This window comes from Lingula anatina, chromosome 8, assembly GCF_051362555.1.
Source record: "Lingula anatina isolate TDL-2025a chromosome 8, LinAna3.0, whole genome shotgun sequence".
Classification (NCBI taxonomy): domain Eukaryota; kingdom Metazoa; phylum Brachiopoda; class Lingulata; order Lingulida; family Lingulidae; genus Lingula; species Lingula anatina.
Genome location: NC_141774.1, coordinates 8,792,087 through 8,811,132, shown reverse-complemented (window position 1 = coordinate 8,811,132; position 19,046 = coordinate 8,792,087). Strand labels below are relative to the sequence as shown.

The 19,046-nt window shown below is 35.4% G+C and overlaps 1 protein-coding gene across 6 annotated transcripts in view; it reads left to right on the top strand.

The window, feature by feature from the left end:
* Positions 1–496: 496 nt before the first annotated feature.
* Positions 497–19,046, top strand: part of LOC106179118 (myosin-IIIb) — a 58,397-nt gene continuing 39,847 nt past the window's right edge. For all 6 annotated transcript variants that reach the window (XM_087019011.1, XM_087019012.1, XM_087019010.1 and 3 more), the window contains exons 1-4: positions 497–660; positions 3,907–3,980; positions 16,247–16,324; positions 16,995–17,101. The gene's annotated coding sequence lies outside the window, so the exon portion shown is untranslated. The remainder of the gene's footprint in view (positions 661–3,906; positions 3,981–16,246; positions 16,325–16,994; positions 17,102–19,046) is intronic.

Here is a 19,046-nt window from a genome sequence, read left to right as displayed (position 1 = left end):
TGTTTAAACGACGGCTAAAAGTTTACATTTTAATTGGTTTAATAATCCCGCGGCAATAAATTGATCAAATATTTCACCGATACGCTAGCAGCTACACAAAAGACGCCATAAATGTCAACATTTATAAAACATTGGTAAGATTTATACAGACTAGCAAGTTTATCATATATCCTGATAGCCCGGGCTTGATGAGTTTTTTTTTTTCTTCGGATTTCTCCTAAGTACTTTTGGACGTCTCCAAAAGGTGACATATTGCCTTGTTCTATTTTGTCATGAGTCACTATCGGGGGAGTGCAGAAAGAAAAAAAAAGAAAGTGAATTAATTACGATCTTTATGTGATGAATACGATATTACTATGTTTAACTACAACGGTGTATTAAAAAATATTACAATCTATTTTACTTAGGCTCTTGTATTGATCTATTTTGGCTACGAGATCAAGAAATGCCGCTTATTTAGTGTTAAACATAATTTACTATACCGCCCGGCTCTCCCCAAAACTCGCGGACCTACGTCAATTTCACTACCACCTGTTTTGGAAAGGAAAGAGTCATTTTAACTCGTCTTACCTGGAAGTTAGGGACATGGACCCATGATTTACAGCTTATACATGACTTTATCGGACCTGTAACTGTGAATGTACCGTATTTTCAGTTTAGGTGAGTAAAACGTAGCTTGTATAGGCAGGGGCAATTCAACCACTATCTTGTATCGCATAAAATCTGCGTTCACGGTTCGCGGCACATCGATGTAAACGTGGTGAAATACAAGTTCACTACAGAAACCCCAAACATGACTCGCCCCTTGTTGTGAGTAGCCTAACATGGGGCGCTTCGTGACACCCTAAGTTGGCAAATTGAGGCATATTATTAAGCCTTTCTGACTATATATAGTCTGTGTCCCTGTTTGTCATGTAAACTACTGTACTGCGGGTATTCCTTACTTTGCATGACTTTTGATGTTGTTATATTGTTCGCCGGTTGGCCTACTAATGTCAGGTAAGAACATAACATTATTGTAGGAAGAGAAATCATTCCGTTCATGTGACGGTGAGAGTACTGTATGCCTGCAATAACCACCCTGAGTTTCAGAGGGATATGGTGATGACATGACTGTAATCGTGCAAACTCCCATTCACCCTGGGTTTGAGGGCTGGGACAGTTACTTCCCTTCACCCAGCAAACTTTATCTGTTGCCTCGAGTTTCAGGGTACTGATGCTGACCTCCGTTCAAAGATTTTTTGCATTAGTTTCATGAGGACAGTGAGAGTACAGTATGTCCCAGAAGAAACACCCTGAGTTTGAGAGTGATGGTCATGGTGTTTATATGCGCTCCCCATCACCCCGAGTTTGAAGACACAGAGTTACCTCATACACTGATGGTGGTTTCCATTCATTTTTTTACTTTAAGTTAATCGTCATCATGAGAGTGGAAAGTCACAGTGTGGAACCCAGGGTGGAAAAAAATATCTTCAGAAGTGAAGAACTTGCATACTTTATTGTTTCTTTGATAACGGCTGCCCCCTGTCCACCCGGCCCCCACCCCCAAAAAGTAAAAATTATAATAAACAAAAACTGCTGAGAGAAATATTTAGATTGTAAATAGTATCTTTTCTGTCATATCATATAGTCATGCAGCAAAACAAAGTAGCTTTATACAAAGTCAAATTTATATATCAGTCATAAAGTACATATATCACCAGCATGTTTTAGGACCTGGCGTATTAGCTGTGTATCACCCTGAGTTTTACGGATATGACAGTGACACTCTTTTCTCCAATACCTTCCTAATCATTTCATTGAAACAATCAAACTCAGGGTGTAAAGTATGTGCAATATATTGTGTGAAAAGTAAATGAATATACCAGGTATGATATTCGATTAAGCGGGGTTTGGTTACCTGCAGTTTCCCTCAACATGACCCAAATATTATTGTTGTTGTTTATTTTATTCTTTTGAACTCAGAGGTTAATATTTAACATGCGGTATGACTGCCAGCAATGTACTGTGCACAGCCCCAAAAACCAAAATTTTTACCCCAAAGCAACAAAATCATGAATATATAAGTGTTTCTGCTGCAGGATTCACACTTACAGTTTTGCTGGTGGCTCAAAATAATTAGTACTGGAGGGAATTTTCATTTTGTGTGGAGCCTTTTTTGCCTGTATGGTACGTTATGTGCAGCTCTATATGCTGCTGCATGACTTCATAATATCACTTCCATGTGAGTCTCAGATGTGATCCAGTTAACAAAGTAGAGACACTTAACGTTATCAAGCAAAGTGAATTGTTGATCTTTTCGATAAGTGTGTGTGTGTGTGAGTATGTGTGTGTGTGTGTGAGAGAGAGAGAGAGAGAGAGAGAAGAGAGAGACATTGCTTTCAGAGAATGTCAGCCAGTTGTAAGGATAGGATGTAATTATATTTCTGCATGCAAACTATATTAATGTGCATAAATGATACTGTATTCATATTTATATTTATTCTGTATATAATGCAAATCATCTGAGATAGCCAAAAGTTGCGTATCTTTGCATAAAATCAAGCGATTTTGCAGGATGAATGTGTGCATGGTGAGAAATAATGGCCGACTAGCAAGTGACAGAAAACTGACTGATTTTAGCCAGTTTTTCTTTTTGTTTCTTTTTGTTTTCTTTTTGTTTTCACTTAAGTTCTGTCAAATTATAGTTTTTTTCTACAGCATTTTTATTTATTTATTTATTTTTTTTTTTTTGGGGGGGGATGCTTTTGTAATTGCTTTCTGTGGAATATTGTCAGTGTATAGTTTTAGCCTGATTGCTACAGTGTACCTCATGCAAATTATCACATTTTCTATTCTTGTTCAACATTAGGCAGTGTCAATGTCCTTGTTTTAGGCTATCTGGGGCGATTCCCATTTCATTTCACCAGACGCAGCCTCGTTAAATTTGATCACGTTCAACACGAAATCTGATAAAACAGTGCAGAAAAAAATCCCTTGTTCAAATTTGTTTTATTCAATGAATTGCCCAGGATCATGAAAGCCAGCTTTAAAAAGATTCATTTATTTTTATTACTTATTTCTTCATTTTTGCAAATTTACTTTCTTTTTGAAATCTGAACTGAATAAAAACTTGAACAAAAAACACCACAATTTTCAATATTTATTCATTCATTTCATTTCATTTCTGTGTTTTTATTCACTCCACAAACCACCCCTGCAAATTTCCATTGTAGAGTTTATATACTTAAAGAGAAAACTAGGAAATTTTACTATTTTTTACTGTTGGGCAAAGATTGTAGTAAATAAGGATAGAAAATTGCTTGGTTTGTCTTGCTTGTTGTATTGTTCAGCCCACTCTCCCCCCCTCCCACACACACACACACACACACACACACGCACACATACACACTTGATCTGCCATTGGTGCTCGATAAACTTATTTTTGTTCAGTAAACTTATTTATGTATTTGATATATATACTGAAAGGTTGATATAACCTGATAAAGAAACAATTGGTCCTTGAGTTATCAGCTAGACCAGGAAGTTGCCACTCAGGTGAACGTGCACCATGTCAGATTTATTTGTTTAATGAATCGATGAAGCATTTCATATAAAAATCCATGTCATGTAAATATACTGTAATGAATCAAAATAATTTTGCTGAACTGATAACAATAACTGTTTGTTATTTTAACCTCTTTATGTTGATGAATTATTTATAGTGCCCTGACTTGATGCTTATAAATGTTTTTTTTTCTTTTATCACCTAAGAATAACCTTTAGAGTGTGCTGTCGGTGAAGTGCTGCTTATTTAATCAGACTGTTACACTAGTGAAGTATTATCATAAAAAAGCCATATACTGGGTATATTTAGTGGCCTTACAACTGCTGTAAAAGCTCTTAAGATAATTTTGTTTTTTCCAGATTCAACAATACATTGAGCTGCTGGCAATAACTGAGCACTTGAGTGAGTTAACACAGGGATTGCCCCTGTTCAGGTAAGCAAATATGGCATGATAGTACTTGTATACAAAGAGAGAGAGAGGGAGAGAGAGAGGTCTCATTTACAACAGATGATACTCGTATCTACTCTTTGCGAATCAAATATGGCGGACCCTGCATGAAAGCAAGACCCCCTAGTCCCTTAATGGTCTTCCCGCCTCCACACGCACCTTCCCTGCAGGGGCCGAGCAATTAAACCTCGAAGGTGAAATTTAATCTGTGTTGAGGTGGGGAGACCATTAAAGGATTAGGTCATCTTGCTTTCATGGATTTGCCATATTTGACCCGTGGACCAGTATATCCAAGGATCCCCTGTTTTGAATACGACCAGAGGGAATGAAATGGAAAGATTTTGACCAATTTATTCTTTATTCTAGTTGACCACTACACATTTATCATGGATTAAAGTGGACCATAATTATTGGTCATAAAATTAAGGCCAATTTTCAGTCCCAGATTCACTTGTGAAGGCAACAGATTCCATAGATCATAAACTTTTTGATTAAAGAACCAACATCTAACCCGTGGAACCTTCTGTTTAATGGACTGTGAGATATGATGAGACCCTTAAATTTACAAATAATGGACTTGAACTTTAGTTGACACTTAATCTTAATAGATGCATTCATTAATTCTCATCTTGTACAGTCTGTCTATTTAGACTCGTTTGTGCCACTGTCCACTCAATGTCCATTCGTTCATTAATTGGTCCAATTGTTTTGGCCATTCATTTAGTATAGGCAATAATTAAGCTTACTTATCATTAGTCAGTTATTCATAGAGGCAGTACTTCTTTACAATAGATGTTTTCTGTCTTTCTGATGTGATATTTTGATATGCAAGCTGGTGCTTTCTGAATTCTAAGATAAAGATCTGTTTTTCATTATTTTGTGACTGTTAAAGACAGACTTACTGCATATATGTAACCAAGGAGGTGTATGAACTTGAAGCAAATTTTACTTTTGATACCTTTGAATCTGAGACTTTAAGGAATAACAACTCTTTGTATGAGGTGTATATTTCACAATAAATGCATGGTAAATAAATCATAGAAATATTATGAATTCTATTTGACCACCAAAACGTCAGTTATCGCAATTATTCCCGAACCGCTGCTTGCCAGTGGACCATGTGACCTCCATAGATGGCTACCCTCTGTAATAATCTCTTGAGAGATTATTACAAAAAAAAAGAAGAAAAAAACTTTTTAGAAAAAAATTAATAAACTAGGAACTAACTTTGAATGTCAGAATGGATTCATTTACCATCTGTAAGTTTGGGGAAAATGTCCTTTACCCCTGGAAAATCCATTTTTTGGCCAAAATGAACAGTTGATATCCCTTAAATTGGTGGTACTGAAAAAAAAAACATCACTGATAAAACCTTCAAGCTTCTTCTTTGTTCCTTAATTTAATTTCATTAACTTTTTTAATACCATAAATCTCTGCAAACATCATTGCATGCAGTGTGTGGGTTGCCTGTGTGTAACTTGATAATGGTTTCTAGCATGAGACATCATCATGACTAACAACTCTTCCATTTTGAGGTCTAGGAAGAGAAGGTAATTCTTTTATGAAAGGGTACTGGTAGCTAAACTATAAAGGCATCTAGTGTGAATGAAAATGAGAAAATGGCTGTGATTGAGAAATAGTGTTGCAGTATATTTCCAAGTAATATCAAAGTCATCTGTTATAGTTTAGACTTTTAAAATGGACAAAATGTATTGATGTCTGTACCCCAAACCCTGAGTTAAGATATGATATGTAGACTTAATTAAAAGGCTTGCTGACTGTGCATTAGTTAGAATTAAAAACAATGGTTTTAAGTATGGAAACTTTTTTGTCTTGTAAGGTACATGTAGTCAAGCAGTCTAGCAAGACTTTCAAGCAAGAATAGAAAGTTTCAAGCAAGAATAGAAAAAAAAAGCCCGAAAAGTTTTGAAATTTTTATGATCATTCAGTGTCTACTATGTGTTGATCATTGTAAAAAAAATTCTGTCCAGGTTAGAATATTTTTAGATAAATTGAACGTGAAGCTTATAAAGTTTACATACATATAGAATATATTAAGGAAAATGCCAGGTTAGCCTGCAGATATCAACATACAAAGTGCCTGGGGGAAATGTACTTAACATGTGGAATTTTCATTGCTTGGGGACTATGGCTTGGATATAGTTTTGTTTCAGTAAACCCAATGAAATATTATGAAGATTTGTTCTATAGCAAAGCAGTTTTTTTATAAAGAGGATGGAGGGTGTGGCCTACTGTTTCCTTTAGCATGAACTCGGTTCTTTCATTTTTATGATTTTATTTCTTGTTGTTAGCAATTAATGCTAATAACATTAGATGGGGCCACTGCTCAAAATATTTTATTAATTTTTTCTATTTTTTGGTTTATATACACCTGTATGCAGATTGGTAGTTGTTATTTAAGTCCTTTTATGTTTGAGGTCGGAGGCTTTTTTCTTTCTTTTTAAAAGTATCATTGCTTGCATGTCCAATTACAAACTTGGAATATACATAAATATATTTAAAGAAAAAAAGCTAGCTGAATGACCCCTTAAGTTAACTGAAGTCAGACATTGTCTCATCCAGACAGGCCATCCATCTTGAGAACTGTCTAGACCTTCTTGAGACAGTGTGTAATACTTGTAGATATTATGTATTAAATGTGAATATGAAGTGGCAATCACCGAAACTCATGTTGTGCTACAGCACTGTGCTGGATTGTTGTTTTATAGTTCATTTGGTGCAGATTGTCTGCCTCATTTATTCTTTTATTTATTTATCTATATTTATTTATCTATATTTATTGAATTATTTGCCTTATTTAAAGAAAGTGATTACTGATATTTTGCAAAATTATTTTTTGTTGATGATACTACAATAAAAACAGGGAATGAGAAGTTGTGAAAAGTGATTAAGCTTGTTGTCTGAAAGTTTGCTTTTATAAAAGTTAGCAAGGATTAATTTAAAAAAAAAGTTATATTTATATAATAGTTATTATATTAATCAAAATAAAGTGTTCACAATTGGGGAGTGATTACCATAAAATAGTGTGAGACTGGCTATCTCTGTATCAGAGGAAAAAAAGGGGCCATCCCTGGTAAGACCACGTTCACACCAAACCTAACATGAACCCTACATCGACACAAGACTTTGAAGTGGCATTTCCATTGAAGTTGTACCAAAATACCATGATTTGTGGAAGTGTGAATACAACCACCCAGAAGAGACAACCCTGGATGTGAAATTGGATTTTACTGATTAAAAAAAATGCATTACCCATGAGTCAGGCTGTTTAATGTTTATAATTTGAACCCCTGGCTTGAAGGTTCCCCATTATTCCTCCCAGATTTGAAAATTATAGGTATTAACACAGAAAATTTTCTAATGTAGTTTTTTTTTCAGATAGATACGTTTAAAACAGGTTATTTAGTGCTGTATAAACTGCTCAGGCTCGTGTTGAGTAATGCAAAAAATAATTGTCCAAGATGAACCCCGTTTTCTATTTTGATATTTGAAAAAGTAATAAAAATCAAGTTTTGAAAATATGAAGAAACACCAGTAGACTTCTGAAGTCATCATGTACATGTCAGTAATTCCAGTGTCACACAATTATTCGCTATTACCACTTAATTGCACTCTCTTGTGCACGCCAATTAACGGGCCTGTCACCTGGATCTTAGGGTAATTTATCACGAAATTGATCAATTCTATTTCCTGATGAAACATTTTTTTGCTATGTAGACAACAAGCAGGTGATTCAGAAGTATTTTGTTGATATTTGAATTTGTGTGAGATTCTAGTCTTTATAGTTATTTATTTCTCGAATGTATGTGTACGTAAGCTAGCATTAACATGTGTGCATGGGTGTGTGCTTGCATGTGTTTGTTTACAACGGAAATTGTAAAATCATAAATGTTGAAAATTCAAAATAAATGATTGCATTTTTAAAGCCAAGCAATGGAATGATTAACATAAATGGAGCTAATTACATTATTAGCAAAGGGTTATATAACAGATGGTACTATAGTGAATGATGCTATTATTATTATTATCTCATTATCCACACCCAGTATCACTGATAATGTAACAATATACTGGTGATGTCAAGAATTTTGTTATTGTTAGTATGACAACATTTACAGGGTAAAGCACTGGGGGGGGGGGATGGGTGGTCCAGAGATATTTTTTTTGACAGTCTTCCAAATTATCTTTGTTGACCCATCCTCAATTTTCGACTGTTTTCCGACAGAAAAATTAGATGCCCATCAATGTGAACTTGAAAAATTCTGATGTTATTCCAGAAGACAGTCTCTGTCTGCCCCGGAAGCAATAGCAATGCACCATTTCCTTATGTTCCATTGTTAAAAGAGTTGTAGGTTTGTCCTTCCCATTATTATCAACCCTATGATTATAAGTTTCTTTTTCTCATTAAAGAGAAGGGAAATGAAACAGGTAATATTATTTATTTTTAGGATCTGTTTTACTAAGTGTGAACACACCAAGGTGATGCCAATAAGTCTACTTCTGGTCTTAGTTATTCCTGATGTAAACACAGCCAGGTAATGTCAATTGATCTATTTCTTGTCTAATTTACTCCTGATGTGAATTGACACATAAATGCAGAGTCTATAAATGCATTCACACAGCACACTAAGTTCATTATCACACCTCAAGTCTTACAACAGCTAGCATGGAAACATACTGAATTATTCATTTAGGACTTTCTTATCAGTATAGTACTGTCTCTTAGTGGTTTTGTCAGCAAGTGTGGTGGGCACACTGACACACACATAAATATAGTGGGACTGAAACAGTCCTTTTTGTGGACATGGAACATGAGATTTACTACATATAGCTGCATATACTTGTACCCAATTTAGTATTATTTAATATAAAAAATGTTGAAGGTATATGATATGCCTGTGAAAATGTCCTTAAGTGATATTATCTATGTTCACATATCCTGTAAAGCTGCTTATCTTTCTCAGTTCAGACCTTAAAATCGATGAAACCCCTCAAATAAAAGTGGATGATCTTCATATTTCCTTCCGAACAGTACAAAAAGACAAGGTGGTCTATTAACATCATGAGAAACATTTCGAACTAAATCAATTATCAATATTGAAATGGCAAAAATTTGAAAAATCAAATTGCAGGGACATGTCCAGCAATGGTTCATATATAGGTGAAAATTAATTTATTTCAAGGAAAATTCAATTTGGCAGGAAAATAGAGATGTCTGGTTTCTAGTGTCCTTTTGAAACCCATCTTATTGATTTATATCAGGTTTAGTTTTTTGGTTACAGTCAGTTAATGATAGTTTTCAATCATGTAATTTTATTTTGAAAATTTATTTCATAGAAGACATCACTAAACCGTTAATTTTTTTTCACAATATATCAAAAATCGATAAGAAAAATAATATATTCATCTTCTTTCTTTTTAATCATAATAACATTCTATCAAAAAATTTCTCCCAAAAATAATATGTAAATATAAATAAATAAATAAATGTATAAGCATAAATATAAATCAATATATAAACGTATGAGCACCACAGATTGTGAGATAGATTGACCAAAAGTCCTTTGACTATACTTTGTGTGTGTAAACACGCCATTTTTGTCCCCGTGACAGGAAGATGTGGTCACAGATGCGACGTGGTCTGTCAACTTTGTCACTTTCTGTGTCATTAAGGACCAAAGAATCTTTGTAAACACACACGCAGTGGGTGCACAACGCGAGTTTCTACACTAATGTCATTGTATATGACCAAGTTTATTGAAGGAAAGTGGTTTATTTTTAGGTACTGTGTTGATTGCTGTCAGATGTCATTGTGAGTGAAATTTGTGTTTGGTTCCCATACAGTGGTATTATTTTATAAATTAATGTCAATTGTATACTATAAGTTTATTGAAGAAAGTGTTTTATTCTTAGGCACTGCAGTCACTGTCAAATGCTGTTGCTGTTAAATGTAAGTGATGTTTGTTTTTATACACATGCTGCGGTGTTTTTTTAACAAACTTATATCTTTATTCAATCCAACTTTATCAACAGACATTTTATTCTTAGTGATTTGAGTTGCTGTCAAATGTCATGGTAGGTGATATTTGATTATAGTTTGTGTTTTAACTTTGTGATATTATATTTTTGTTTTTTATTTTATTTTATTCATAATGCACACAGTGGTGTTTTTTTTAAAACTGATGTCATTTTATAAGTTCAGTGGTCTGACTTTGTATGAATTACGAGTTAATTGAGGACAGTAAGCTGTTTTGTCTCTGAGAAAATTATATGTGAATTACAAGTTAATTGAGGGCAGTAAGCTGCTTTCGTCTCTGAGACACTTGTGTATGAATTACAAGTTAATTGAAACAGTAAGCTGCTTTGTCTCTGAAAAACTTATATGTGAATTACAAGTTAATTGAGGACAGTAAGCTGTTTTTGTCTCTGAGACACTTGACTTTGCAGTCTGGTATATCAATGTTAATAAGATATATCTATCTATGGGTGCATTCCCAGAGTTTTAGATCGATCCAGAGATTTAGATTTAGATCGACCTAACTCCCTGGGGGTTCATGCTAAATTGCAGTCAGTCTAGCGCACCATAGTTAATTACCCCCTTACAGCTTTTAGTAGGCGGGGCAGACATTTAAACCTGCTAAGCTGACAATAATCTAGTGAGACTCCCCACAGGGATAGATCGATCTAAAATCTATGGAAATGGGGCCTATATCTTCACGGTGGTGTAATTTCATAAACTGATACATGTTTTTGGTGTCTTTGTAGGCTACAAGTATATTAAGAAAGTTCTAGTTTATTTTCTGTGATGCAATTTGCTGCCACATAGGTGGTTATAGATGCTTTTGATTTGTAATGTGTATATTGCAGTCAAGTTGAATTTATATCTGCATGCCTAATTGTACCAGATCTTAAGGGTGAGTCATCTTTTTCTTTTCATTGTACATGCAAACTTAAGGAAATGCTGACAATTGTGATCATATTGTGAATTTTTATTGGCTGGATTTGTTTCGAGAGAAATTTAAAAGAGAGAGAATAAGAGAGAGAGAACAAGAGAAATCTTTAGAGAGAGAGAGAGAGAGAGGACAGCTGGGGAAGGGATAAATAGGGTAGGGGGACAGAGGAGAGTAGGGGGGGATGAAGGATAGGGAAAACAGAGATAAAAAAAACTTAGAAAGCAAATGCCTGGCCACCCCAACTGAGATTTCAACCATATATAATATTAGTTTTTTTTGTCCTGAGTATCTCCAAATCTCATAATATGATCTCATTGCTATCAGCAAATCACAAATGTTTTATCCCCTTATCTGAAACCTGCCAGTCTGTCCCATTTCAGTTTTACATATATCTGTGATATATATTGCGTGCCTCCCATCATCAGGTGTGGTAACTTGGTACTCAGTGCTAGTTGTGGTCAGTCTGTATCCACAGGTCAGTCTGACTCTCTTTCATGTGGTCAAGCATAACCAGCGCAGATTGCCAGGTATATTTGGTTAAATGTCCATTGAGAGTGTGATTTGTCGTAATTTAGATTTCTGCACAAGCACCTCTTTTGTATGTATCTCTGTTCAAGTGGGATTCATTTTTTACCCCTCTCTAATTTTTTTACTTTAATTGTCTCTGAATATGACAAGGTGGCATTTTGTTTTTTGAGTAACACATCTTTCAATTTTTTAAATCTCTCAATATGTCATGAAAAAGAAAGAAAAAGAAACACTAGTTGCATGTCTCTCTTTGAAAGCTCTCAGAATAGCACCAACATTTTTTTGCAAAATTATGTTCCTAAAGAATTGTTAATCTTTCCTAGTTGAAATGAGAGCACCATTACCCAGGGATGAGACCAGTCCTCATTGAAAAAGGAGGAAAATTGGCCAAGGGTCCAGGGTACAGGATTCACAAGAATGACCCAAATGACCCTTAAAAAGTCGAAATTCCGACAAAAGTCGGAAAAGTCTCATCATTGATTACCATACCAGCTGTTATTTTTATTCAGACTTGGGTCCATCCCTCTCGTGGTCAAATAAATCAAAAGTGTCCTATAGCATGACCTCAGGACAAAGTGGCCTCTGAGAGACGTGCGCTTCATTTTTTGTCTTCCCCACTTAAACCGTCTTATTTGGTCATGATGAAGTCATAATGGACATTCCTGTGGATAGAATGGAGTTCTAGGCTGACTGTGTCTCCTTGGTGAAGGAGTGAGTTATTATTTGACACAATAAACCTTTGACGTCTTCTTGTCTTTATGCTATTTCTTTGAAGTAAGATATTATTATTTGTATGTGTCATTTTTGGTTGAGGACTCGATTGTGACATTTGGAAGTCGTGGCTGTCTTCATACTATTTCTTTGAAGTAAGATGATATTATTTGTTTGTGTCATTCTTGGTTGAGGACTTGATTGTGACAATTAGAAGTCGAGGTAAGATATCGTTATTTAAGTATCTGTCGCTCTTGGTTAATGAAGTTGATTGTGACACATATAAGTTTTGACTTTGTACCAGTTATGAGGAGAAATAAGGAAAACAAATTCAGCTGTCATTTTTGTAAAGGTAGGGTTTTCAGGTAAAGTTGACATATAAAAATTGTGAATTTGTACCAGTTTTGACAGGAAATAAGGATAACAAATACAGCTGTCATTTTTGCAAAGGTAGGACATTTATCACTGTGGGACATTTAGTCAGAGGACAGACATTTTTAATATATACACATCTCAGGGCACTTAAAGGCTCGAATCTTAAACTACCCTCTTTATGTCAGTTATTTATTTATTAATTTATTTATTTTTGCCAGACAAAATACTGTAAATTACTTTTATGTTCTGCATAATGTATTGCATTCAATAGGCACATATTAGGCAGAATGTGTGGTGTTATGTTTCTAATTAGATATAATGTATCTTATGGGAAGTGGCCCGGATTGCATTATTGCCTATAAATTGTCTGCATCTGGAAATATCTGACAGTGTGGAAGATGTCTTCCAGTTACACTTATTATAAATAAGATTACAGAGTCTGAAAGGGAGAAGAAAAGATATTCATCAACAGAACTTTCACATTTGTATCAGTTCAGCCAGATAATTACTGTCCAATCTATTTATTGATTACCCAAATTCACATAAGTTTTAAGATACATATTTAACAAGTCACAAAGAATGGTATACTTATTTTATTTTCTGCAAAATGACATCTGACAAAAATTATCTTTTATTTTGATCCTTCTCAATATCCAGAATCTGCTAGTAGATCCTTTTAATTCCCCCCCCCTCACTATCAGGATCTGAAGGTGAGTCACCACTGTGAATAATAATTCAATACTATATAGTGACAATGGTTATGAGTTGGCTTTGTCAAATCTTCCATTCCGGTTATGTCATTGCTCAGTAAGTCTGGAAGGTCATCCATCGGTGACCGGAAGGTTAGTCTTTATGATTCAGACTGAGTGTCATAGGTCTTAAAATTTTTGTTGTAATTTTTTTGCCTGTATACATGAAAATGGAACCATATGAATTTTTTTGTAGTGACTGAATATTTGCCATCTTCGGTGTCTGGTTATAAGACTAAGTCCAGAAAATCAAAGATAAAAAGAATTATTATACATAATCTCAGTCATTTAATATAAAAATTAATTTAAAATCATGACAAGGGATTATTTTTAATTGGTGTAATGTTCTGTTGTGAGACGTACATAAGAGAGTGTATTTCCTTGATCTTCTAACTTCTAACTCGATGTGCTTTCATTGTTTGTGTGCCTTTTCCTCTGTTTGTCAAAAGAAATGAAAAATCCTTCAAAAATCTTGATGAAATTTTCAAGATGGACAGCTGTCAACTGAATCTAGGCATTGTAATATTTTATATCAAGAATTTTTTTTTTGCAATTTTTTCTTTGGCGGAATCTGCATTCTTGGAGGGCTCCGTAGATATTCATTTTTCATGGTTTCTGCATAAGTACAATCCTGTAATGACCTCCCACTGATTAGCACATGAAAAATTGATTCAATTTCCCAAGTAGCAATCATACATCCTGCTGTTAATTAAAAGTCCTTCCTCTGGACTGTATTGGCCAATTCTAGTCTGTACGAGTATGGCTGTATCATGGTGAAGTTGGGATGTACGTGTATTATACCTGGGAAGCGCCTGTATGGTGATATTATGATGTTCTTTTTCTCATGGAGGTATCGGGGAGATCAGTGAAATGGAGACTAGAATTCAGGTGATGATGACATCTTGATAAGTATACGTTACATACAGAGTTGCCATGAGTGTGACGGTACTTAGAAATGCGTAGATCCATTGTCTTATGGTGTCTTATTTACCATAGAATATATACACTGTAACTGCAGGAAACAATGGGATTCTGTACTAAATATGTAGAATTTGTGTACCAGTGAAATGTATGGAGTTAGCTGCTGGCCTGGTCTGTTCATGTATTTCTCAAAATCTCTGTTATAGTTACTTTGTCATTTTCTTAAAAAAAGAAGGAAATACATCATCATGAACCTTTGTAACAATTTGTTGAATTGAGATTAAAAGAAAATGACAAAACAAAAATGTAGAGAGTTAGCATAGATTTAATGCACAAAATTTGCAACCCAGGCAGCTAGGTATCATGGTATAATGTTATATGAAGAGATGGAAGTAAATGTCAGACTGTATAGTCATTGTGGTGAATGCATACAATTGTAATTCAATTATATATATTATATGAGTCACTAGTGGATTGCATAGTCACTTTTCATTGCTATTTTTATTGTCTGTGTTTATCATGTTACAGCATACAGGCACCAACATACTGAGGACGGGCATTAATTATTTGAGACTTTAGGGAGCCTTCCCATAAACTCATTGTATTAGCTGAATTGATCTAACTCTGTGGGGATTCTTACTAAATTGCATTCACTGTAAGCGGCTTAAATGTCTGGCATGCCTACTGAAGCTGCTAGGGGTAATTGATGAAATAAGATAACTATAATAATAGTTCTAAAACATTACCTATTTTATAATGTTTCATATTATCAGTGGACTGATAATTGCTGATTTGTTGACTTGTTAAAAACAGACTAAAATGTTTGGTTTTAAAGTTTAGTCCTTTTGTAGAATTCCCCCTAGAGCTGGGAGGGAGAATTAAGGGGGTACCTTAATGGTACATGCCCTGGGGGTCGTCGTTTATTTTTTAAGTTTATGGCTGAAAATTTTGGTCTACTTCAATTCAGGATAAATTCATAGTATTCCATTAATTTAAAAATAAGACACCTATATTGCTTCATATTATCAGTGGACTTATAATATTGCTGATCTAACTTTCTTCAAACAGACTAAAATTTTTGCTCTTACAATTAAGTTTAGTCCAATTTAATTAATAAGTACTGATGTCCTTTTTATTTTGTAAAACTGACCCCCTGGAGCTGCCATATTATATTGTACCAGCTGGCCTGTTCTCAGAGTGATTGAATGTCAGTTGCCTAGAATAGAAAATGTGTCAGTGAAATTGTTTTTTAATGAGAGATATTGGCAGAAGAGAGCATTTATGGCAGTGACTGAGAAGGTTATTACCTTGAATAGAAATTGTGCCAATTAAAAATAGTTTTATGATGATTGCTTGTGTTTGTACATCAGAACTATTTTTTTATCACAGTGCTCAGATCCAGAGGAAAGAAGAAAATCAAAGAAATAGTTTTCTTGAGGCAGCTGCGAAAGGGCACAAATGATCAGTTTGAATGTATTCCCATTGGCTGGTTGAATGAATTCGACTCTTTATGAATTATGTCAAGAGAAGTCCTATTGTAATCATTTCTGACAACAAATAACTTTCAATATGGGAAATCCAATCACCACCTCAGCAGTTGCCCACCTGATCATAGCTGCAAATATACTCAGATGGCATCCTGCTTGGCTGGCTACTTTTATTAACGACTAATGCCATATATTTTTTGTTCCAGTTCTTTTTATTATTTCAGCAAATACAAGTTTTGAGAATGTTATTAGTATGCTGCAGTTCTGTTTTATTTTGTATTTAAATATTTTTTAAAAAGGTATATAGTTTTCCGAAGAGACTAAACTTTTACCTATGCAGCATAACAATTCTGACTTGTAACATAAAAGAGCCTTAATGATCATGTGACTTGTTAGTCACATGACCGTCTGTCTTCAGAAATGATTCATCTTTTTTATCATCATTATACAAAAGACAAAAACACACCTGGTCCACAGTCTTGAATGTATTTGTTTTATTGTTTTAGCTGTCTGAAAAAATTGGTGAAATTCCCAAGTTGCACAAAAGTTCCCTACGAGAGTAAAGGCACAAAGTTATAGAAAAGGTAAGTTGTTTTATTTATATTTCCCTATACATCTGTCTTTATCATTGTTTCTTTCACATTGATATATGTTTTTTTATACACTTTGTAAGAAAAAGTGGAACAGAAATAATTAAATGGTCTATTTGTCATTTTTAAAAAATAAGTGTCAGCCTATTTGTCAGCTTGTTCAACTGTGTACATGTCTCTTTGACAACATCGCAGCTTGTGTGTCTGTCTGCTTGCTTTCCTAGCTCATCTCTCTCTCTCTCTCTCTCTCTTGCTTTTCCTCTTTCTCTCTCTCTCTCTTTCTCTCTTGCTTTTCCTCTTTCTCTCTCTCTCTCTCTCTCTCTCTCTCTCTGTTTATATCTGTCCATCTACTTCTATGCTTTCCTTCCTCTCTCCCTCTCCCTCTTTCCCTCCCTCTCATTCTCTCTCTCTCTCTCTCTCTTTCTCCTGTCTAGTCACAAAAATGTCTTTCAGCTCGTCTGCCAGTCTCTCCCTTTCTCTCGATCTCTCTCTCTTCCTGTCAGCACAAACATCACCTCTCTTCCACTCTCTCCCTTCCTGTCTGCCAGTCATGCAGTCTACTGGACTGTGCACAGTCCGCACAGTCATGATCTTATGAGGCCACCATGTTGCACACGATGAGGATTCCTTTGGCACATAATCTGACATGTCTTCCTCCTTCCAGCTGCTCCCGACAACATGATACAATGTTACAGTTTTTCCTTGTCGCCAGAGATCTGAGACAATTTATTTTAGGAGTTGAAATGTGATAGGGAAAATTCACTTTAAAAGGTAAGTTTAATTCTGTGATTTTTTAAAATTATATAATTATGTAATTATATAGATTATGTCTTATTGTAATAGGATAATTTTATTTCACTTTTATTAAAAGGGTATACATATGTTTTGGTCAGTAAAGACCAAGCCTTTTTCAGAACTATGAACTATGAATATTATAGAGAGCCAGAACACTGAAGCTTGAGATGACTCCTTGTTCTTAATTAATTATTATTTTTCCTTTGGCATATCTTCTCTCCCCCCTCCCTTTAGACAGCAGTTGCACTCTCTGCAATCACTTGATGTATTCATTAATTATTTATTGATTGATATTAATTATAATAATTTATTTACAGTGGAGTATCTGTTAGGTAACCTGGATGTTACTTCATGGGGAGCTTAATATTTATATATTTATATTTCTTTATATTTTTGATGGCGTTTAGAAAAATATGCCTTTTTAATGCTTTATTATTATTATTATTATTATTATTATTATTGATAGGCATCTTTATATCTTTTAAGATGTTTAGAAAAAGATGCCTTTTCAGTGTTTTTTATTATTATTGTTATTATTGATGGACATCTTTACCACCAGCTTCAATGAACATTTTCTTTTGCCAGTCAAATACCGTCAGGAAAGAGACGTACCATTCGCTCCATTTTAATGGTGACCGTCCTTGGCATAACCTTTCCCCGGATCTCTACCCACCCACCCACCACCCTAGTCTGCCCACCCATCCACCCACCCACCCACCCACCACCCGTCTGCCCACCCACCCTAGTCTGCCCATCCACCCACCACCCTAGTCTGCCCACCCACCCACCCACCCACCACCCTAGTCTGCCCACCCATCCACCCACCCACCACCCTAGTCTGCCCACCCACCCACCCACCACCCTTGTCTGCCCACCCATCCACCCACCCACCCTAGTCTGCCCATCCACCCACCCACCCACCCTAGTCTGCCCACCCACCCACCCCCCTTATGCCAGATGCAAGTAAAACTGAAGGCAGACAAGTAAAATTTTGTAAAATATTGTACATCAGTTAATGGCCACTTATAATTCTGCTATGGGTCACCTAGTAGCTTCTGAAGGGCTAGTGGGCTAAAGAAATTGGTAATTGCCACAAACTACTCTCCTCCTCCCCCCAACCCCCCCTATTCCCTCATTAGCACCTGCGCCATGCTTGTCTCTCGTTGTGAGAATTGTTCCAGTAAGGCCATTCAGAGAGTTTTATTACTTATAATTACCCAATGTCTGGTAAGCCACAGCAGAATTATTCCACAACTGTAACACTAAGATGATAATCACATTACACAGCCAATTATACAGTTTAGGGGCCTCATCAAGGGAGTAAAAGAGAGGGAAAAATTGATCTACTTGTATCTAATTTCTCTCAGAGTGTTATAAGGGAAAAAAATGACAGACATGATGTCATGATAAGATACTGCTCTATGCCACATTTTTTAGATTGGAAAAATTTGTTTCGTAGGTTGTGTTCTCATGGATTCTAACTTATCATAAGTCATAGGCAAACTATTCCCCCCCCCCCTCTCTCTCCCTCCCTCTCTCTCTCACACACACACACACACACACACACACACACACACACACACACACACACACTGTGACTCACACCTGCACTCTCTCTTTCTCTCTCGTTTCAGACCCAAAAAACATTAAATCTTGTCTCACATCAATCCAGATATCTCATGATGTCAATTAGTCTGTTTCAGTTTCAATTTAGATCCTTTCTGAACACACATGAAAATGAAGATCATAAGATTGTACACACAAAGACCATTAGCGAGAAAGATCAGAGTATGGGAAAATATTGATCTAATACTATTTACGTTCTCTTCAAAGTGTCCCCTATGGTAGGGAAGGAAGCTAAGGACTGGGCTAGAAAATGGATTGGGTGTCCTGGGAAATGATGCTGTTCCTGAGAGAAAGT